Genomic DNA, 24,160 nt, shown 5'->3' on the forward strand with positions numbered 1-24,160 from the left:
ATCTACAGCTTTGTATGCTACACTGTACTTAACATAAATTGCTACTCCACTTTTGTCTTTACTTTCCCTACAATAGTGTGTTACTAAACTATAATTTACTATAGATTGCAAGGCACATTTATCCGTAACATATTGTTCAGTCAAGCACAAAATCTGAGCATTATTTATAATGTCCTTTTCATTAATGTTGATAAGAAGTTGATCTGTTTGGTTTAAGAGGCCCCTTATATTTTGATGAAAGAAAGAGATGCCTTCCTCTTGCTTTTTTCATTCTATTAGTGCTGAGAATCCACTGGAGTCTGTCTTGAGACAGGAGGCAGGAGACACTTGACACTACCTACTGTTGTACCTTCTTTTTCTTCAGGCGCACACATAAAAAATCATTGATATGAGGAGGCTAAGCATTTCTTTTGCCAACCGCCTTCTATTTGTTGTTGTTGATGGTGTTGCTGTTTCTGACACTTCAAATATTGGTTCTGCCTATACTGCTGTGTTTTCTTGTGAACTTGGAGTCTTCTCATTTTTCTTGTTTTCATCTAAAATAATGTTTGGATGATGAGGAACTGTAGTTCTTTTGTCATTGAAATCACAGTCCACTGTTCTTTCTGTTAACATTTTGTCTTTTTTTTACATGCTTTGCTGGTGCTGATGATGGTTCTAATGTTTTCACCTTTTTTTGAAGTAATTTTGTTATGGAGTCTAACGATGGTGAAGCAGTTATCATTTTGTTTTTGAATTTATTTTGGTGGTTTTTTATTACCTTGGTTATCAGGTTTGCCAGATATTTTCCTCAAGCCATTCAGGTGAAATCTGTATTGCATGTGGGATCTACATCCAGTATTGCTTATATCAACATATTTCACATTTTAAAATGTCTGCAGATTTTTGCAAATTGATTGTTGGCACTTTTTATTTCCCTGTTAATACATGACCATCTTACAAGATCATAGCGATGTGGAATATTGACCATTATTATGTTAGCTTGAATGAGGTTTCTCAGACACTGTTTAAGATCGTGCGTTGCACTCGCTGTTTCATTTTTGTAGACGTCATTTGCGCCTCCCAGAAATACAATGAAGTCTTTATTGTGCAGATTTTTTGCCTCTGCAGATGCAGTCATTTTTTTAATTTCGCTAAGTGGGGCTCTCGGTTTCACTATACCACACGAATATGTATTAGTTGTTTCTTTTAGTTCACTCACAAGTCCATGACCATGGCTGTCTGTCTGGCATGCATGCACCAGCGGTTTGTTGACTAGCTTTCTCTCCAATGCGCGTGCACTGTGTTGCTCCTTTACCCCTAACATTGTGGTGAGTTGAGTATTCCATTTCATGCTACCGTGCATTTCACAAGTTCATTTATTCATTTACAACTTGGCTATGTGCAAGGTGAAGTGTTGTGTTTAAAATATCATCATAACTAGACACGTAAAAGTAAAATTCTTCCTTGTTACATCTACTCACCTTATCATTTACACATTTGATATATAAGGAAAAAATAAATAAAAATTTTCCTTATCAACTAAAAATATAAATTCTGAAGTGTGATATTCAAGCATCCTAAATCTAATGTTGTTAGATGTATGTACAACTTAGAGATGTACAAATGGCTGCCTACCCTCTTTTTTGAGATGTTAACAATAATCACTAATAAATTGCATGGATATACAAACGTAGAAACAATAGCTGGTTACCTGCTACCAATTCCATATCGGTCATTCGACTGCCGTGCTGTGACATGCTGTTGGCGCCGTTCGTAGCTAGGTGGCGCTCCTGTGCTCAGCCAAGTTGCGGAGCGCCTCTATCACCGTTTGCGCATACTGACGTGGCGGCACTGTTAAATGTCGTGGCACTGTCACAACACTTTTCCCCCCTTGAAAAAAAAAAAAAAAAAAAAAAAAAAAAACACTCACTTCCTGGGAGAGAAGGACAGCGCGGAGACATCCATGGCCTCTTGGGAGGCCCCAAGAAGATCCCGCAGAAAAACACAAGAGTACGGTTGAAAATGTCCAGGACGGAAGCTCGTGCGTGGAATGTGCCTCCTGGATGAGATGATGGGTGAAAACTCTGGAGCAGCATCCATAGGTGTCGTGGACCTGGGGGTGTGCTCCAGCGAGATGGGTCCCGGAGAGGGCGCCATCACAACTGGGGCCAGTTCCGGCGTACTCGGAAGCAGTAGCGACGACGGCTGCAGCAACATGCACGGGAGATCGGCAGCAGCGACAGGACTAGCGTCTCAGGCTGGTGGAGGCGAAGGAAGGGGTGGTGGCACCAGCGTGGCCACCACTCGTGGGCGCATCTGGTCATAATGGCGAACAACCATGCCATCGTTCGTATGTATTTCACAAAGCTGGGGGCCACGAAGAGCCTTGACCACCCCTGGAATCCATTTAGGGCGAGATCCATACCCTCGTGCCCACACGTCGGCGCCCACCGAGTATTTTCCTGCATGAGGGGACACAGTACAAGGCCTGGCAGGGTGAAGCAGGTGCAGTAGAGTGCATGGTTGGCGGCCATGCAAGAGTTCAGCAGGGCTGCAATCACCCAGAGGCGTGAAGCGATAAGAATTCAGAAAATGCAACAGAGCGTCATCTGTGGAAAAATCACTAAGGAATTTTTTCATCTGGCTTTTGAAAGTGCAGACAAGGTGCTCGACCTCCCCATTCGATTGCAGATGGAAGGGCGGTGCTGTAACATGATGAATCCCGTGTCCAGTACAAAAATCACGGAAGGCCTGCGAAGAGAACTGAGGGCCATTGTCCATGACGATCGTGGATGGAAGACCTTCTAGCGCAAAGATTTTGGACAAAGCCAGCGTCGTCGCCACAGTGGTGGGCGACGGACATCGAACAACAAACGGAAACTTCGAGAAGGCGTCAATCAACAGCAGCCAATAAGTGCCGAGGAAGGGGCCGGCAGAGTCAGCGTGCACCCGTTCCCATAGCTGCGCCAGGTCAGGCCACGGAGAGGGCATTGTACGGGGTGCAGCCAGTTGTTGAGCACACTGACCACACGCAGCAACCATGTGGGCGATGTCCGAATCAATACCGGGCCAATAAACGTGCCTGCGGGCCTGGGGCTTAGTCCGAGAAATCCCCCAATGGCCTTCATGCAACAGTTTGAGAACATCTTTGCGAAGAGAGGCTGGCACCACGACCCGTGGAGATGCGCCATCCGTGGCCAGAAGAACAACACCATCATGAACAGACAGATGAAGGTGAAGGCATGGTAGTTGCGAAGGGGATCCGATGCCCGGCCCTTTGTCCTGTCCGGCCAACCCCGTTGAATAAAACTGATCACCTGACGCAGGACCAGGTCCCGCGCAGTAGCCGACACGACCTGCGAACCTGTAAGCGGAAAACCCTCGACCGCACGATGTTCTGCCTCATCAATGTGGAAACAGAGTAGTTCATCTCGATCGAAAACCGGGTCGGGGCCCATCGGCAAACGCGACAACGCGTCAGCATTGGCCTGCTGGGCCGTGGGGCGATAGTGAATCTCATAGTGAAAATGAGACAAGTATAAGGCTCAATGTTGCAGGCGGTGAGCTGCCTTATCCGGAAGCAACACCGATGGGCTGAACAGAGAGACCAGCGGCTTGTGGTCGGTGATGAGGTGAAACTTAGAACCATACAAAAAAACGCTGACCTTTTTTAGAGCATAAATGATAGCGAGCGCCTCCTTTTTGATTTGAGAATAATGCTGTTGCGCATTGTTGAGGGTCTTGGAAGCATAGGAGATGGGTTTTTCCAACCCATCCTCATACTGATGGGCGAGAACAGCCCCTAGGCCATACTGGGTTGCGTCAGTAGCCAGAACCAAGTGCTGACCTGGACGGAATGTGGCAAGACAAGGCGCTGACTGCAAATGAGCCTTCAGGCAGACAAAAGCCTGCTCACACAAGTTGGACCAACAGAAAGGAACGTTTTTGCATAACAGCTGATGCAGAGGATGAGCTACCGCCGCCGCGGATGGAATGAATTTGTGATAATAAGCAATCTTTCCTAGAAACGCCTGAAGTTCTTTTACCATAGACGGCCGGGGTAGAGCATAGAGGATGTATACCCTCACGGGACAAGTGGAAACCAAGATACACAATGGAGGTTTGGAAGAACTGTGACTTGTCCAGATTGCACTTCAACCCAGCCAAATGCAGAATCCGAAACAGTGAATGTAAATTGCGAAGGTGCTCCTCAGTGGAGGCCCTCGTGACAACAATGTCATCCAGATAGTTTATGCAGCGGGGAACGGAAACCGTGAGCTGTTCCAAAAACCGCTGAAAAATGGCCGGCGCGCTAGTGACGCCAAACGGTAACCGCTGGTACTGATACAACCCACAAGGAGTGTTGATGACGAGAAATTCCTTGGAAGATGCATCCAACGGCAACTGATGGTACGCCTCCGATAAGTCAAGTTTGGAAAAGAACTGGCCCCCAGCGAGCTTGGTAAATAACTCCTCAGGACGGGGAAGAGGATAAGTGTCAATGAGGCTCTGAGTGTTGACAGTGGCTTTAAAATCACCATACAATCTCAGACTCCCATTTGGTTTAGAAACCACCACGATTGGCGATGCCCATTCGCTAGAGGTAACAGGAAGGAGAATCCCTGAAGCTCTTAACTTGTCTATCTCAGCCTTCACAGGTGCACGCAACGCCACCGGAATAGGGCATGCCCGGAAAAACTTATGGCGAGCCATAGGTTTAAGAGTAATGTGGGCTTCAAAATCCTTGGCACGACCCAGACCAGCAGAGAACATGGATGAGAATTCAGAACACAATCCTTCCAGCTGTTGATACGGAATATCCTCAGATATGAGGTGCACATCATCATCAATAGAGAACCCAAACAACTGGAAAGCATCATAACCGAACAGGTTTACAGTGCCCACATGATCCACCACATAAAATGTGAGGGGCCTAACAACAGACCTGTAGGCAATGGAAGCATCAAACTGGCCAACGATAGGAATTTTCTGTTTATTATAAGCTCTCAGATTTCACGTAACTGGAGACAAGGGAGGGGAGCCCAACTCCAAATACGTGCGAGAATTAATGAGAGTTACTGTAGAGCCAGTGTCCACTCGCATGCGAATGTCTTTATCCAGAACATGAACAGTAACAAACAACTTATTTGTTTGAGAAAGCACACAGTTAACATCCATGTCCGATGCCTCACCCTCGTCGACAGGAACTTTAGGGGACTGACACACAGAAGCAATGTGGCCTTTTTTACTACATGAATTACACGTGGCCCAACGTTTTGGACATGCGGCCCTGTCATGATGTACGAAACAATGTGGACAAGAAGGAAGTGCGGTACAAACCTGCTTCTGTGGTTGCTGTTTTCGCTGCGAGCATGGCGGCCCAACGCGATGTTGTTGATGCGAGTGAACCGCCGCCACATCGTTGGTCCCCTGGGAAACAGGCAAATTGTCCGTGTCGAAAGTGGTCTGTACAGCGCCTACATCACACCATGCATCTATTTGTGCACCAGCAGTGTGAGACACTTCAAAAGATTGAGCGATGCTTAGAACTTCCGACAACAACGGGTTTGGCAGTTGTAAGGCACGTTGCCGAACTTCTTTATCTCAGCTTTATCTCAGCATAAGACTCATGATGAGTGTCCGTGACAAACTGACATTTCCTACTCAGACCGTGTAGTTCCGCCGCCCAAGCCTGGTAAGATTGATGGGGCTGTTTACGACACCGGTAGAACGCCACGCGGGCGGCAACGATGTGGGTGTTTTTTCGGTAATAGTTAGACAATAAGTCACACATTTCTTGGAAGGACAGAGAGGCAGGTTCCCACAGTGGGGCTAACTGAGATAGCAGCTGATAGGTCCGGGGGGAAATCCAAGATAGAAATAACGACTTACACATCGGAGCGTCGACAGCGCCGAAAGCCAAGAAGTGTTGCCGCAAACGCTTCTCATAATCCTCCCAGTCTTCAGTGGCCTCATCATAAGGAGGGAACGGAGGCAGAGAAGAGGAAGACAGATGATGAGTAAGCTACGTCGACAACGCCTGAATAGCAGCTGTCAGCTGTGTTTGTTGTTCAGTGAGCGCTTGCATATGCTGTTCCATGTCTGCCCCGACACGAACACACAAATCCTCAACGCAGGAACAAAAATATCTGACCTCATCGCCAAAAAGTGTTATAACCTTTAATCACTAATAAATTGCGTGGATATACAAACGTAGAAACAATAGCTGGTTACATGCTACCAATTCCGTATCAGTCATTCAACTGTCGTGCCGTGACATGCGGCCGGCGCCGTTCGTAGGTAGGTGGCGCTCCCGCGCTCAGCCGAGTTGCGGAGCACCTCTATCGCCATTTGCGCATACTGATGTCATTGCTAAAAGCAGATGGATGGTATCCCATTCTTCAGTTATAAGTAATTCTCGCTGCATTATATCCAATGTTGGAGAACCCTCAAACTTTTTTTAGAAAAAAAGCGCTGTTAATAACACCTCCATTTTGTACACGAAATCCTTAATAATACTCATTTTACCAAGGTTTGAAGCTCCTCTTTTCTTTCTTCTGTTTTTGCAATTTAAAATCTGGGTGGTTTTGGAAATCAGCCTTACACAAACACAATTAGTTTATTTTTTGTATTTACCCAGATGTGTTTCAACACCAATGTTTCATCTTCTGTGTGTCAAATTTTATTACTGTAAAGTACAATATCACATTTGTAATAATTTAACTGCTGTAGGCCCAATAAATACAGTATTTGCAATTTGTTTTGTTTTGTTTGGACACTCACCTTAAAATTACCTCGCTAACTGAACTGTATTATTATACATCGATTTTAGTGCTCATTTTCGTCAATTTTTTGATAGGATGTCATCTGCAAACTAGCCATGAAGAAAATTATTACGTATTTGTGGAGAGTTCTTTTGAGGGTAGAGGTTATGTACATTTCTGTACTTACATTTTCCATCCTGTTTCATGTCCCTGACTGGTGTCTCAATCAGTTGCTGTTTAGTGCATTGATTTCACTCTGTTTCTCACAAATTTCCACTCACTACTTCAGTTCACATGCACTTACACAAAATGTGCGTGAAATGTGATCTGCACAGAGACTTCTGACAACACACTGAATGAGAGATGTCATGTTATTGGCGTTGCTCACTTGTTCATCATTGGTCTTGTGTTTGCTATGGCACTGATTTTTTAATGTGTGTGTGTGTGTGTGTGTGTGTGTGTGTGTGTGTGTGTGTGTGTGTGTGTGTGTGAGAGAGAGAGAGAGAGAGAGAGAGAGAGAGAGAGGAGAGAGGTGGGTTGGGAACCAGAAAACAGAAGTTTTTTATGTTTTTTTTGTGGGGAGTCATTTTTGTATAGTTCATTGAGTGTTTAAAATAGTGTTTTGTTGCACACTGTTGTATTTTCTTTCAGGACTCTCTTTCCCTGTATTATTGCTTTTTGTATCTGGCAGTTCTCCTCTATTTGAGTTTTTGATAGAGACTATTGCTTTCCTGAGGGTCTTCAGATTAGTCTCCATGTTTTTTAGGTGGTGTTTGGTTAAGCCAATTATTGTCCTGAGAGGCTCTTGAGTGAAATTCTCTTTGCATCTGGGTGTTACTCGGCACGTGTGTTACTTTACTGGCCAAATTTCACTGTCTGAGGGTTATTCAGTTGTCTGTTATTGTTTTGCGATTGGCTGGTTATGGCCGGTGACTTGTATCTGTATATATTGTACGGGCTGGCCATACACACTCTCTGATTGTAATTGTTTTTACTAAATTTATTCCCATTTCTTTTAAATAGACCTTTGTATTTATGGCTTTCTCCATTGCTGCTGTGATTATCATTACTATTACCATAGGTTGGTGTGGGGTAAGGTTGCCATCCGTGTTGTACTACGAATCTGTTGTTTACTTAATGGTTAATAAATCTCTGTGTCACTATTGGCATATTAACAATCTTCGGTTGTACTGGTCTCTCTTTGTATATTAAATCTATTGAGTCCAGTACAGATTGAAAGTATTAAGTGTTGTGTTCTGGGATGGTAATGAGTTTTTCCCTAATGTGGGCAGGAAGATTGCTGTTTAAAATTTTCAGCACATCTACTTGAGATACTGGGTTCATTCAGTATCTGGTTTTATTCAAATATTTTTCAAAATAGCCCCATAATCTTCCATATTTGCTACTGAACAGAGCTGCGTTGAATACTTCATGTCTGAGCCTGTCTTGTATGGCCTGAGACCAATAAATATCCAGAAATGCTCTCTCAAACTTTTCATAATTGTAACAATTTTTGAAATGCTCTGATAAAGAGCACAGGGTGTGTTCTTTTCCCTTCAGATGTAAATATCATAAATTGTTGATGTCTAAGTAATCCATCATCTGCAAGTAATGTTGACAAATGTGCTGTGCTGTCAGTGACAGGCATATTTATGTTCACTTGCGGGGTAGTGCATGGGAACTGTGCTTGCTCGACAGTTACTCTGTAAGTATTGTTGCATTGTGCAACATTCAGTATTTTGCTTCGATGGGCTAACCCCATATTGTGGGTAACCAGTGAAAGTGTCTAACTTCTCTAAGAACATAGGTTTGTTTTTGGTCATATCTTGTTTTCGAATGTCAGTAGTTTCAGCAACACTGCCTCGCAACCTTTCCTCTGCTTCCTTTAAACTTGAGTCTATTTTAGAAGTTGACTTTCCTTCTCTTTTAGAGCTTGGCATATTGCATTTTGTAATGAATTTTCAACAACGACCATTTTATTTTACCCCATTATGAACAGTGTTTAACAAAATTATGAAAAAAAAGTTTTCAAAAACAGAGTTTTGTTTGTCTGTCGCTACATGGTCTATCAATGTAGAAGATTGTTTGGTTACTCTAGTGGGACAGTTTACAAGTGAAGTCCTGCCACAATTGCACAAAACATTAAATAGACATGACTGACAGCATCTGACTTTATTGTATTGATCTTGAGGTCCCCACAGATGATTATGCTTGTTTTTGAGCAAGGTACCTTAGCTTGTATCTGATTTAGTTTTGAGAAAAAAATATCCACATCACCACTCAGTGATCGGTACACACAAATTACCATTAATTTTTTTGACATGCTGTGTTTTATTACTTCAATAACTGAGTTACAAATGTTTATCAACACTTAATGCAGTAAAGCCATTTCTGTCTTTAAATGAAATACCTCTCTTCACATAAATACAATAACCCCCACCTTTCATGCAGAGTCTACTGTAGAAACAAGCAAGTTCATATAAGGCTAAGGCTAAACATGAGATTTCATTCCTTTTGCACTAGTGTTCTGTAACACATACAACTGAGCTGTCTAATGTTTGTAAACTTACTTCTAGTAGCTGAACTTTGTTTTCTCTGGATTGTATATTCTGGTGAAGGACTGTTAAACATTTAGTTGTACTTATCATGGTGGCCTCCAGCTCTTTGTGCTTGATGTTAAAAAATGTTTCAGATGGTGTGGAGGTCGGTCTTGTTTTCTGACTGCTTGCTACACTGTGCATTTCACTCACTGTTGTTTCCTTTTCTTCTTGTGGAGTTGCTCCTGAGTCATCTGTTGCTGTTGTTGTTGTTGGTTGTGTAGATGTACATGTTGTGACCATTTCCTTTGCCTCTGTAGACATTGGTTCTAGGTCATTTATTGCTACTGTCACGGGTGTTGTGCTTTACTGTTGACACTTACTTCTATATCCGATCCTTCTCTATGTTCTAGCACTGCTACAGCTGGATTTGTTAGGCAGGTGGGGTTTTCCACAACATTGACAGCCATTGTTGTGCAAGATACTTTGCAGATCTCTTTTGCTGTTGGCAGTGCGATTGTCATATTTCTCTCTTCTAGAAAAAACACTTGTCAGGCACATTTTGATCTTCTGGCAGATTAAAGATTTGCCTCACTTATTTAGGTGCATTCAGTGTCTTATAAACTCCTTTCTTCCCATGTCATTTAGGGTGAGAAAAACAGCATTTAAAGTGGATTGACACATCTTTTTGTAAGCCCTGTTTGCTTTGCGGATCTCTTTGTTTATACATGATAATTCAATAAGGTCATGCCTATATGGTATGCCTAGCATAATCATTTTCTGATCCCGAAATGTACCAAGTGTCTCTCTTAATACTCTTATTGCTACTTTCAGTTCGTTTCTGTATACTTCATTTGCAATGCATACTATCACAATACACTGGTTTTTCCGTACTCAATTTCTGTTTTTATGGTCCTTCAGTATTTCCTGTAATCCTGCTCCAGGTTTCACCACACTTGTCATATTGAGGTCTTGTTGATAACGAGAAATTTCTGCTATTCCTCTGTCATGGCTGTCAGAAAGCAACACTATACTAACACTTTTTGATAACCCTTTGTTTACATTGTTGTACTGCTCATTTTCTTTTATTTCATGACAGTTGGTTTTTGAAGCTGTATTTTGATGTAGCATATGCATTGTGCATTTCTTTGCTGCCACTACAGACTGAAATGATTTATCTGTATTGCCAACCTCTTTCATTTCAGGTTCACAGTCTAAGGGTAGATATTAAGAATGGTTTCTTAAGGGTAGCTGGAAATTATCTGAACTAAATTTGGGTTTTGCACATTCCTTTGGTTTGTTGTAGGTTTGGGAATTTCCAAGTTATTTTTGTGATGGTGTAGATAGGTGTTTCAATGTATTTTCCAGCAGCTTAATGTGTTCTTTTGTGTCTTTCAGGTCTTCCTGCAATGCTTCTAGCACTTTTAGTCCACAGTTAGAATGGAATATTTCAATTGCATCCATATGGTCATTACACATTATTCCACATGCACACAATAAGCTTTCTTGATTCACTTTCGTGAAACAATGTGTATGATGCCACCTATGCATAATTGAGCATATTCTAACACCACTTACTATGATTTTATTGCATAATATGCAATTCACAGATTCTAAATACTCTTGATTTAAGGAACAATTTTCCAACATGTCTACACACATTGCCATCTTGCTTATGTCTGCACAAATAATTCAGAATTTCAAATGTTTCTAATAAAATAATTTTAACTGTACATTCAGAACTCGTACTTATTGATTATAACTTCGAAACAAAAATATTTTACGAAGTAATTCCTTTTAATAAATTTTAGCTTGAAAATCACTTTCTGTGTATAAAATTATATGAAAGGGTTTAGAAAAACAACTGAGGTAATACTGACCTGTCCAAAATTTGAAAAAATTAGACTGGTATCGACAACTACTGTTGAGGATAAGTAATGCCAGAGGAGGATGTCCCTTTATAGAATCAACTAGAATTGGTTTTTCTTGCTGTTTAAATACTGGAGAAAATAGATCACCTTCTAGAAGGATTTCTCTATAAGAGTTGCTTTAGTCAAATCCCCTTTCCAGTTTTATTTAGATTAATAGTATTGTTCTAAATTAATGATTGTGACAGTACAATACAAGTTTTACATCAAGATGACTGAAATTTAATGTTGTCTTTTTATAATAGGTTTTGTAGGTTTAATTTATTAATTGACAAAATCTAGTGATTGTTTGTACAGTTTTCTCATCCCCCACTCCCAAGCCCATCACCAGTGAAGTACCCACCAGTGTGGGATCATAGGGTGGTGAGTAGGATGGGTAGTTTCCTGGTTTATAACCTACCTAATCTTACCTTTCCCTCCTAACTGTTTCGTTTGCTAGCATCATAATATCCTCCCTTTTTCCATATTCAATAGTTCCATTATGTCAATCAGCTTATTTTCATATATTTAATACACATTATCACAGGTTTACTCAAGGCATAGAAATACCCAAGGCTCCATGTCAATGTAGTCTATCGTACTGCACCAAAAAGTAAGCCAACTTTTTATAGAATTCATTTTGAACTGAACAATTAATGTTGTGATTGATGTAAGATGGAATATCTAAATAAACTGTCATATGGTCATTGAAAGTCAAATAGAATCTATTTTTTTATTTGTAACATGCTCCATTAAAACATGTATGGCAATGTGTCTGAAAAGTCTGGATGGAGGGGGGGGGGGGGGGGGTAGGAGGGAGGGAGGGTCTATTTGTACAGCATTTGTGCTGAGTAATCCTACATGTAGGTCCATTATCAAACAGAATAGAAGTTTAATTTTCTTCTTCATTCACAATCTCTTCTTCGTTTAGCTATGTTACAGTATATTAATCATTGCTTGCCAAATCTACATTTATTTCTGGGTTGCCTGATTGACATAGAGATGGGGAAAAAGTGTGTAAAGTAAAAACATGAAATAAGTTTGAGATAAACAATGTATTTTAATCAATTTCCAAATGATGATCAATGCATATACCACTATCTTTCTACATATTGAAGAGCAAAGGTTCACTCATTTCACTATCAGAATCTTCATTTGATGTGACTGAAGTATCTGCACATGGAGGAGATAGGGCATGTTTGTGTTTGGGCATTGTTGAAACTGAGTCTGGAAAAATTGAACTTGTGGTTGTTGATCCACTAGTCCTGGCTGAGACATTATTTTTTGTTGCATAGGATGTTGTTCCATTGGCTTTTGTGGCATGCACTGTATTTGCATAGGTTGTGGTTGTATAAGATACTGTAGCATTGATGTGGTGGCAAAGGAGTGAAGGCTCCAGTATAACCCATTTGCTACCAACCTTGTTGTACAGGTTTTTGGGCAGCAATGAGAGAAATCATGTCTGCCCATAGTTTTAATTTGTTTTCAGCAAGTACTTTATGAATCTCAGTTAACATAGGGAGGAGAAACAGCTTATCCTCATCCGTTTCATCAAAAGTGTGCGATTTCTCTTCTGATGCAATCTTTTTCTTTAGAACTTCAGTTAGCTCATTGTTGTTGCTGGTTCTTTTTATAGATTTGTGCTGAGAAATCCTACATGTAGGTCCATTATCAAACAGAATAGAAGTTTAATTTTCTTCTTCATTCACAATCTCTTCTTCGTCCAGGTTTGTTGTAGATTTCTTCACCACAGTTTCTAGAAAGCATAGTTGTTCAAAATAGGTGTACTGATTTTTCCTGGTTGCAGCTGAACAACTTTTAACACCCTTTACCTGGAGAAGTTCTCTTTTGTAGCAAGAGTGGATGGATTTCTACTTCTGAATGAGTGTCACTGAAAAAAATTTACATTAGAAGGTGAGAGAGAGAATTGTCGCTAAGTGCTCTCATTCTGAAATATTGGGTGCATAAATCTACATATTTTTGCACGGTGGCTTCTCATTGTTTATGATGTCATATCTCTTCAACAATGTGTTGTATTTTTCTTTTTTTGGCTTGGAATCTTTGTGGGCATATGAAGAACAACTCACCAAAATTTCATGGCAGTTGGATGAATGGTATAGGAACATGTACAGGACAAACATACATACATTCATTTTTATATGTATAGATACTAAAGTGACTGAACTGCTTTTTTAATTTTGTTTCAGATATCTGGCAACAGGAACTTTGATGCAAGATCTACATTACCAGTACAGAACAAGTCAACCTACAATCTCAGAGTTTGTAAGACAGGTTTTAGATGCCATCTGGAAGAATGTTAGATGAGGATGCTTTTCAGACTTCAACACAGATGTTTGGATTGACAGCTGCTGGTTTTTACAAAAAAACCGACTTCCTACACTGCATTGGAGCCATTGGCGGAAAACATGTACAGGTTATCAGGCCAAGTGGAAGTGGTTCATTCTATTATAATTACAAAAACTTTTTCTCAGTCATGGCACTCACTATGTGTGATGCCAAATACAAATTCATTTTCGTGGATGTGGGTGCATATGGTAGGTCTGCTGATTCCGCAGTATTTAAGGACAGTGTTTTTAAGAAAAAACTTGATGTGGGCTCCTTAAATATTCCTAAAGAGCCATCTTCTTTGCAGGGATTTGATGAACCTATGCCTTTTGGGATTGTTGGGGATTAAGGTTTTGGTTTGATAACAAAGCTACTTAGACATTATGCAGGTAAATGTTTGAGTGTAAAAAAACATGTATATAACTACTGCCATAGCCCTATACCCCTCAGGGTGGAATCGGTGTACCCCAGCTGTCTGCATCTAGTGTAAACCATGAAATAGTGCGAACATCTTTCAAATGCCTGTGAGTTGTGTACCTGAGGTTGGATGTGGGGCCCAGCCCGGTGAAAAACCACCTAAAAATCACATCCATGCTGGCCAGTACACCAGCCCACATCAGTAATCTGCCAGGTAGATTCAAACTGGGACCGGTGCGCCTACCCAAATCCAGGAAGCAGCCCATTAGCACTCTCAGCTAACCTGTTGGGTCATGACCGCTGAAGCGAGAACATTTACCTACTATTTATCATTATTATAGTTTAGTAGATATAGTCTGCTTGGTGTTTTAACACACATGAGAATATTAGCAATAAATAAATAAATAACAGCTACTTTAAAAATTCATAACCTTTTGAATTTTTTTCCTATTATGGAGAAAATCGAAGGACATCCTCCGAAGCATAATGAAGATGGATGCGGTTATGATTTAAAAAGTAGAAGTACAAGCATTCAGTTTTCTCTGTAGTCATAATGATGATATTATACTTGCAAGGATTTACAAATAAATACAATGCTTAAATACTTACAAAGGTTATTCCTCTCAACCAAGGAGTGCTGCTCAGGAGTGAACAAAAATTTCATTCTAAACATTTAGTTTTAACTACTTATTGCTGTAAGCTTCAGAACTGGAATCTTGAATTGTGGGATGGTGTTCAGCCACACAAATGAATTTTCAGTATTCACTTGTGTGTCAAATAACTTCTGGCATTCATTCAGTGCTTCTTCCAGATTCATGTTTTTCCCTTTTGTCATATCTACACTTTCACTCCTTTCCACAGTGACATTCTCCAGTTCACTAGACATACTGAAGCAAATGAAATGGTACACAGGAGAGTGTGCGACAAAAACAGACTGCTTGACTAGCAAGAACTGCCGAACTTCCTTAGCCTGAAAAACAAGTGATTGTTGCGCCACCGGTGGCACATCTGCTGCACCCCTGGTGACCTAGTGTAATAGAAACAGCACCTTCAGTGACACGGCTGGCTGCACCGCCTGGCGGCCTAGTGTAATAAGGCCCTTACACTCAAGAATTCATATGAGTTTACTGATTTCATTTGTGAATCACTGATATTATATTCACAGAATGCTATGGTTCTTCATTTTACGAAGAGCTCAGTTTTACATTCCTGAAAATTTAAAGCAGTTGACAAGCATTGACCACTTTAAATTTTATCAAGGTCAGACTGAATATTTGTACTTCAGAGTAGATAACTGCATCATTTATGAAATGTCTGAGGTTACTATTAATATTGCCTGCAAGATCACTAATATTCAACATGAGCAACAAGGGACCCACTCCATTTGCCTTAGCATTTACATATGTCTGCCTGTGTCTGTATATGTCGGATGGATATGTGTGTGTGTGTGTGTGTGTGTGTGTGTGTGTGTGTGTGTGTGTGTGTGTGTGTGCAAGTGTATACCTATCCTTTTTTCCCATAAGGTAAGTCTTTCCACTCCTGGGATTGGAATGACTCCTTACCCTCTCCCTTAAAACCCACATCCTTTCATCTTTCCCTCTCCTTTCCTCTTTCCTGATGAAGCAACTGTGGGTTGCGAAAGCTTGAATTTTGTGTGTGTGTTTGTGTTTGTAGTGTCTCTAACATTCCACGCGGGAAAAATATATTTAAAAACAAAGATGATGTGACTTACCATACGAAAGCACTGGCAGGTCGATAGATACACAAACAAACACATACATACACACAAAATTCAAGCTTTCACAACCAATGGTTGCTTCATCAGGAAAGAGGGAAGGAGAGGGAAAGATGAAAGGATGTGGGTTTTAAGGGAGATGGTAAGGAGTCATTCCAATCCCGGGAGCGGAAAGACTTACCTTAGGGGGAAAAAAGGACAGGTATGCACTCACACAAACACACACACACATATCCATCAGCATATACACAGACATAAGCAGACATTTATAAAGGCAAAGAGTTTGGGCAGAGATGTCAGTCGAGGCGGAAGTACAGAGGCAAAGATGTTGTTGAAAGACCGGTGAGGTATAAGCGGCGGCAACTTGAAATTAGCGGAGGTTGAGGCCTGCCGGATAACGAGAAGAGAGGATATACTGAAGGGCAAGTTCCCATCTATGGAGTTCTGACAGGTTGGTGTTACTGGGAAGTATCCAGATAACCCGGACGGTGTAACACTGTGCCAGGATGTGCTGGCCGTGCACCAAGGCATGTTTAGCCACAGGGTGATCCTCATTACCAACAAACACTGTCTGCCTGTGTCCATTCATGCAAATGGACAGTTTGTTGGTGGTCATTCCCACATAGAAAGCTTCACAGTGTAGGCAGGTCAGTTGGTAAATCACGTGGGTGCTTTCACATGTGGCTCTGCCTTTGATCGTGTACAAATTCCGGGTTACGGGACTGGAGTAGATGGTGGTGGGATGTTCTTTGGACAGGTTTTACACCGGGGGCGGTTACAAGGGTAGGAGCCAGAGGGTAAGAAAGGTGGTTTGGGTATTTCATAGGGATGAACTAAGAGGTTACGAAGGTTAGGTGGATGGCGGAAAGACACTCTTGGTGGAGTGGGGAGGATTTAATGAAGGATGGATCTCATTTCAGGGCAGGATTTGAGGAAGTCGTATCCCTGCTGGAGAGCCACATTCAGAGTCTGTTTTCAGGTTGTTGGTGTAATGGTTTAGGGATTCTGGACTGGAGCAGATTCATTTGCCACAAAGACCTAGGCTGTAGGGAAGGGACTGTTTGATGTGGAATGGTTGGCAGCTGTCATAATGGAAGTACTGTTGCTTGTTGGTGGGTTTGATGTGGACGGACGTGTGAAGCTGGCCATTGGACAGGTGGAGGTCAACGTCAAGAAAGTGGCATGGGATTTGGAGTAGGACCAGGTGAATCTGATGGAACCAAAGGAGTTGAGGTTGGAGAGGAAATTCTGGAGTTCTTCTTCACTGTGAGTCCAGATCATGAAGATATCATCAATAAATCTGTACCAAACTTTGGGTTGACAGGCCTGGGTAACCAAGAAGGCTTCCTCTAAGCAACCCATGAATAGGTTGGCGTACGAGGGGGCCATCCTGGTACCCATGGCTACTCCGTTTAATTGCTGGTATGTCTAGCCTTCAAAAGTGAAGAGGATGTGGATCAGGATGAAGCTGGCTAAGGTAATGAGGAAAGAGGTTTTAGGTAGGGTGGCAGGTGATCGGCGTGAAAGGAAGTGCTCCATTGCAGTGAGGCCCTGGACGTGCGGAATATTTGTGTACAAGGAAGTGGCATCAACGGTTACAAGGATGGTTTCAGGGGCTAATAGATTGGGTAAGGATTCCAGGCATTCGAGAAAGGATGAAGGATGGGAGACTGCATGTAATGGGTTGAAGGTGTTGATCTACGTAGGCGGAAATACGTTCTGTCGCTGCTTGGTATCCAGCTACGATGGGGCGGCCGGGATGATTGGGTTTGTGAATTTTAGGAAGAAGGTAGAAGGTAGGGGTGCGGGGTGTCGGTGGGGTCAGGAGGTTGATGGAGTCAGGTGAAAGGTTTTGTAGGGGGCCTAAGGTTCTGAGGATTCCTTGAAGCTCCGCCTGGACATCAGGAATGGGATTATCTTGGCAAACTTTGTATGTGGTGTTGTCTGAAAGCTGACGCAGTCCCTCAGCCACATACTCCCGACAATCAAGTACCACGGTCATGAAACCCTTGTCCGCCGGAAGAATGATGATGGATCGGTCAGCATTCAGATCACGGATAGCTTGGGCTTCAGCAGTGGTGATGTTGGGAGTAGGATTAAGGTTTTTTAAGAAGGATAGAGAAGCAAGGCTGGAAGTCAGAAATTCCTGGAAGGTTTGGAGAGGGTGATTTTTAGGAAGAGGAGGTGGGTCCCACTGTGACAGAGGACAGAACTGTTCCAGGCAGCGTTCAATTTGGATAGTGTCTTGGGGAGTTGGATCATTAGGAGTAGGATTAGGATCATTTTTCTACATGGCAAAGTGATATTTCCAGCAGAGAGTACGAGTGTAGGACAGTAAATCTTTGACGAGGGTTGTTTGGTTGAATCTGGGAGTGGGGCTGAAGGTGAGGCCTTTGGATAGGACAGAATGCATGGATTGGGAGAGAGGTTTAGAGGAAAGATTAACTACTGAATTAGGGTGTTGTGGTTCCAGATTGTGTTGATCGGAATTTTGAAGAGTTGGAGGGAGAGGAGCTGGAAGTGGGAGATTGAGTAGATGGGAGAGACTGGGTTTGTGTGCAATGAGAGGAGGTTGAGGTTTGCTGGAAAGGTTGTGAAGGGTGAGTGAGTTGCCTTTCCCTAGGGGGGAAACCAGGAGATTGGATAATTTTTGGAGGTGGAGGGTGGCATGCTGTTCTAATTTGTGGTTGGCCTGTAGGGGGATGCTTTGAACAGCTGGTGTGGATGCCGGAGAGGAAAGATTGAGGACTTTCATTAAGGATAGGAGTTGACGGATGTGTTCATTGGCTGAGTTGATGTGTTGGTGAAGGATTAGGTGGGTGAGAGCAATGGATTGTTCAGTTTGGAACTGGTATAGGTACTGTATAGGGATCAGTGCCCCACTTGTGACAGGATACTTCCTGGGACTGGATCAGACTCTGAATGTGGCTCTCCAGCAGGGATACGACTTCCTCAAATCCTGCCCTGAAATGAGATCCATCCTTCATTAAATCCTCTCCACTCCACCAAGAGTGTCTTTCCGCTGTCCACCTAACCTTCGTAACCTCTTAGTTCATCCCAATGAAATCCCCAAACTACCTTCCTTACCCTCTGGCTCCTACCCTTGTAACTGCCCCCGGTGTAAAACCTGTCCAATACACCCTCCCACCACCACCTACTCCAGTCCTGTAACCCAGAATTTGTACATGATCAAAGACAGAGCCACGTGTGAAAGCACCCACGTGATTTACCAACTGACCTGCCTACACTGTGAAGCTTTCTATGTGCGAATGACGAGCAACAAACTGTCCATTCGCATGAATGGACACAGGCAGACAGTGTTTGTTGGTAATGAGGATCACCCTGTGGCTAAATATGCCTTGGTGCACGGCCAGCACATCCTGGCACAGTGTTACACTGTCCGGGTTATCTGGATACTTCCCACTAACACCAACCTGTCAGAACTCCAGAGATGGGTACTTGCCCTTCAGTATATCTTCTCTTCTCTTTATCCGGCAGGCCTCAACCTCCGCTAATTTCAAGTTGCCGCCATTCATACCTAACCTGTCTTTCAACAACATCTTTGCCTCTGTACTTCCGCCTCAATTGACATCTCTGCCCAAACTCTTTGCCTTTACAAATGTCTGCTTGTGTCTGTGTATGTGCGGATGGATATGTGTGTATGTGTGTGAGTGTATACCTGTCCTTTTTTCCCCCTAAGGTAAGTCTTTCCACTCCCGGGATTGGAATGACTCCTTACCCTCTTCCTTAAAACCCACATCCTTTCGTCTTTCCCTCTCCTTCCCTCTTTCCTGACGAAGCAACCATTGGTTGCGAAAGCTAGAATTTTGTGTGTATGTATGTGTTTGTTTGTGTTTCTATCAACCTGCGAGTGCTTTCGTATGGTAAGTTACATCATCTTTGTTTTTAAATATATTTTTCCCGCGTGGAATGTTTCCCTCTATTATATTCATATAATTAGTTTGAACCCAACAATCACGTTTGTTATTGTCACTGTTGCATTTCGAAATCTTTTCTGTTGTCTTATTTTCTCTTTCTGTTTTTGCCAGTAGGTTCACTTTGTATTCACCTTCTCCTTTTTACCGTAATCTACTATACAATTTTATCCCGCCTGTATATACTCAATAATACGTAACCCAATTCCAAACCATAACCAAAAAAATATTTTTTTTTCCGCTTTCAACACTACCACCGCAATATAATCCACTGTTTCTAGTTCACAAACAGTTCCTTTCAACTATTAAACAGCCATTTCGGCTGGTTCTAATAACTTTCGCTTTATTTCCATTTCCGTTTTTTTACACAGCATTGATCATTTTTAGCCGCTTCCCACAGGTTTTAACGTCATTATTTCTTCATCAGACAATTGTTAGCCTCATTCTCATATTCTGCCATCACAAAACCACTGCTTTTATGTATGTAGGTTAGTTGCATGGACAATTAGCAAACAGTGTGGAAAACATTTACTAGTGTAGATGATATAACAAGAGGTATTCATGTTTGCTTTCATACACTGTTTGGATCTTCAAATTACTGTATTGTGTCATCATTCAAAGCTATTTATGACTATGTTTACTTGAGTGTATCCTGAATATTGCGATATTGTATCTGATTGTATCTTGAGTTTGCAGACTTGTGCTCTGTTTTGGATACCCTAGGTCATTGGGATGGTGTTTGTGTGTGTGTACTTAAGGAGAAAGTAGAACCATTGGTTGAAGCTAGAGGCTTCTCACAATTACTCTTTGCATGTGATTGAACTTACTGCTATCATTATGAACTTTATTAATATTGTTGTGTCAAAACTCTTATTTTTCTGGTTTGTACACAGTGTGGTTTGGATTCATGGTTCAGTCCCCACCTTGTAAACTTAGACCCTAATACAAAGGTAATGCCAAAAGTAAGGCCTCCTATTTTTTTTATAGGTACAGAACTTTGTTTGTGTGGCAGTTGGTCACACTGTTATGAAGAGTGCTTCACACACTGTGTGTAAACATGTGCACACCACGCTAAGGAGCTCAGTCCTGGATGGCAGCCATTAAGAATAGAGCTCCCATTGGATGTTACCGCCAAGTGTGAATTGCATGCACTTATTCAGTTTCTTAATGTAAAGGACACAGCGCCAATTGAAATCCATCGCCAACTGACGGAAGTGTATGGTGAGTCATGCATGAATGTCAAAAATGTTCGTAAGTGGTGTAGAGAGTTTGCAGCTATTCGGACTGAAATTCATGACAAACAAAGAAGCAGGAGACCATCAATTTCTGAGAAGACACTGTTGAAGGTAGAGCATGCGTGAAGATTGGTGGATCAACCAGGATGATCTCTGCATGTTGGTTCCTTAGGTTTCCTGAAGCACCATACATAGAATTTTAGTGGAAACATTGAACTACTGGAAAGCGTACACAAGATGGGTGCCACGCATGCTGACTGAGGACCACATGTGGCAACGAGTTGATGCTTCCCATTCATTTCTTAACTGCCTTGCAGCCATACAGGACAAATTTCTGGACTCAATTGTCAAGGGTGAGGAAACCTGGGCATACCACTTTACACCTGAGACCAAGCAACAATCTTGACAGTTCATAACTTTCTGAACAGTCTGGTGGCGAGCTGGTATGACATAGGCATTCAAAAACTGCCGCAGCATATACAAAAATGCATTGACAGAAATGGTGATTATGTCAAAAAATAGCTAAAGAGATGCAAACTATTGTAGAAAGGAACAGGTCTATGTACTTATAAAAAAAAGGAGACCTCACTTTTGGGATTACCCTCGTATTTTTCCATTATTTTGTTCTTTCATGAGTCAACTGTAAATACTATAGTTTATGTGGCTGACTGTTTCCTACTCTTGACTGAGTATATTTTTCTGGTCTGTACCTGTTGTTGTTAGCTCTTCAAGTTCACTCTCTCAGATTATATTAGATTAGATTAGTACTTGTTCCATAGATCATGAATACGGCACTTCGTAATGATGTGGAACGTGTCAGGTTAATAAAAGGTGTCTATACAAGATATTACATTACAGAAAATATTACACGACACTTTTTTTTTTTTTTTTGAGGGGGTTGGGGGGGGGGGGGGGGGGGGGGTGTTGGGAAAATTACCCACTTACTATATGCAAAAATCCATCTAATGAGTAGAAGGAGTTGCCATTAAGAAATTCTTTTCATTTCCTTTTAAATGCTATATGGTTATCTGTCAGACTTTTGATGCTATTAGGTAAGTGACCAAAGACTTTTGTGGCAGCATAATTTACCCCCTTCCGAGCCAAAGTTAGATTTAACGTTGAGTAATGAAGATCATCCTTTCTCCTAGTGTTGTAGCCATGTACACTACTATTACTTTTGAATTCATTTGGATTGTTAATAAGAAATTTCATAAGTGAATATATATATTGTGAGGCTACAGTGAAGCTCTATAGCTCTTTAAATAAGTGTATGCAGGATGATCTTGTATGAGCTCCAGCATTTATTCTGATTACACTCTTTATGCAATGATGAGTTACCCCAGAATATGATGCCATACAAAAGCAGAGAATGAAAATAGGTGTGGTAAGGTAATTTATTGTGATGTATATTGTCAAAATTTGCAATGACGCTAATAGCATAAGTAGCTGAACTCAAACATTTCAGTAGATCTTCAGTGTGTTTTTTCCAGTTCAACACCTCGTCAATGCATACACCTAGAAATCATTAATTTATGTAGTATCATGTTCTTCAATACTTCAAAAAAAAAGTGGTATGCAGAGCATTTCCATTACAACAGCTCAACAGTAGTTTTTTTAAGTATGAAAATGAGAACAAATCTGACACTACAGTAATGGAACAGTTGAAAGTTATTTTTTAACAAATGTAAAATAGACAAATTACTTCCAAACTGAAATGTGTCTGACTTATGTAGACTTTATGGAGATTATTTTAAATACAGTTAGATAAAATAAACAAACATTTGCAAATTGTGTAGGGAAATGATTAGTTAATTAATTATTTAACACTGGATACAGATACATTTTGTGCAGATTTCATTATTATTATTATTATTCCCAATGCATTGTATTATTGCTTTTTTTGTTTTTTAGTGTTTGGGGGAGCAGATAATAACATGTATATCATTGTCTCTTATTCACTTTATAACAAGAAAATTGTAGAAACACCAAACCCTTCTTCACTTCACGTCACTTAAAAATTTGATGTCCTTAGTTTTACATCGCCTAATCATTTATAATGTACCAGTCCTTTTCATGTTTCACCTTGGTATAATATATTTTACATCGCTGTAATTCCAGCAACCTTCTTTATTTTTTTATTTTTATTCCCCCCCCCCCCCCCCCCCCCCCCCCCCCTCTGCAGAGTAAGACACAGTGTTGGAATGAATCTCAAAATGTCAAAATGCCAAAAAACAGAAAAAAAATGTTATAGTCAAACTTGGGATAATTTTTTTATGTTATCAAATGCTCAGCAACATTCTGCCACAACAAATATTCCTTTTCATTCAATCCTTCTACTACTTCCATCATTTATATTGTTAAAGTTCACCTTTTATTATATTCAGTTATAAGAACCAGAGTAACTACATATTGAACTTTTGTAGGTGAATTTTGTCATGCCACCATAATGCAGGAGAAAGTTCTGTGGACTGAAGTTCAGCACTTTTCATCAACATCATCAAAAATTCTTCAACATCAACAGCATCATCACTACAACATCATAACATATCTTCAGTCATCTCACAAAGACTGTTCTTCAATATATCATCACAACTATTCTTAAAATCATCATTTTAATATTACAAATTGGTTTCATATATAGTGTATTTATAATCGAACTACAGTCAATTTCAGTTCACATATTTCACTCAACTATTTCTCCAGAAAATGTTACTGTTATTATCAATATCATGAAAATGATATATTTGCCACTGATCATGTAGAGGACATGCTGAGCTGCAGATAGGCACAACAAAAACACTGTCAGAAAGTGAGCTTACGGCCAACAAGGCCTTTATCAGAAAAAGACAAAATACAAACCTCATGCAAATGCAACTCACACAGACATGACCACAGTCTCTGACCTCAACATCCTGACTTTACTATTATCATCATCTTTCTCATCTCTGTTTTCTGAAAATCAGTTTCCTTGCTTACATGTATCTATTACATAATATCATCAGCACAATAATTTCGAAATGGTTGTCATACATTAAATTTAATCTGAAAACCTTTAGTTCATAATCAGATTTTAATTCTTCCCTTAGAATACATAAGCTGATTGTTAGTCAACAATGGACCAAGTCTAAACCATCTTTAAAATAAATTTTGCATGACAACAAACATATGAGTTTACCTATTTAACCATCTTTTAACCAACTAGAACAAAATATGTTTAGTAAACAAAATCTTTTAAATGACCAATTTGACAACAATCATAAAATATTTTTTTTCTTTCTAAGAGAAGATCACTTAATTGTAAG

This window comes from Schistocerca serialis, chromosome 4 (genome assembly GCF_023864345.2).
Source record: "Schistocerca serialis cubense isolate TAMUIC-IGC-003099 chromosome 4, iqSchSeri2.2, whole genome shotgun sequence".
In the NCBI taxonomy this organism is placed as follows: Eukaryota; Metazoa; Arthropoda; class Insecta; order Orthoptera; family Acrididae; genus Schistocerca; species Schistocerca serialis.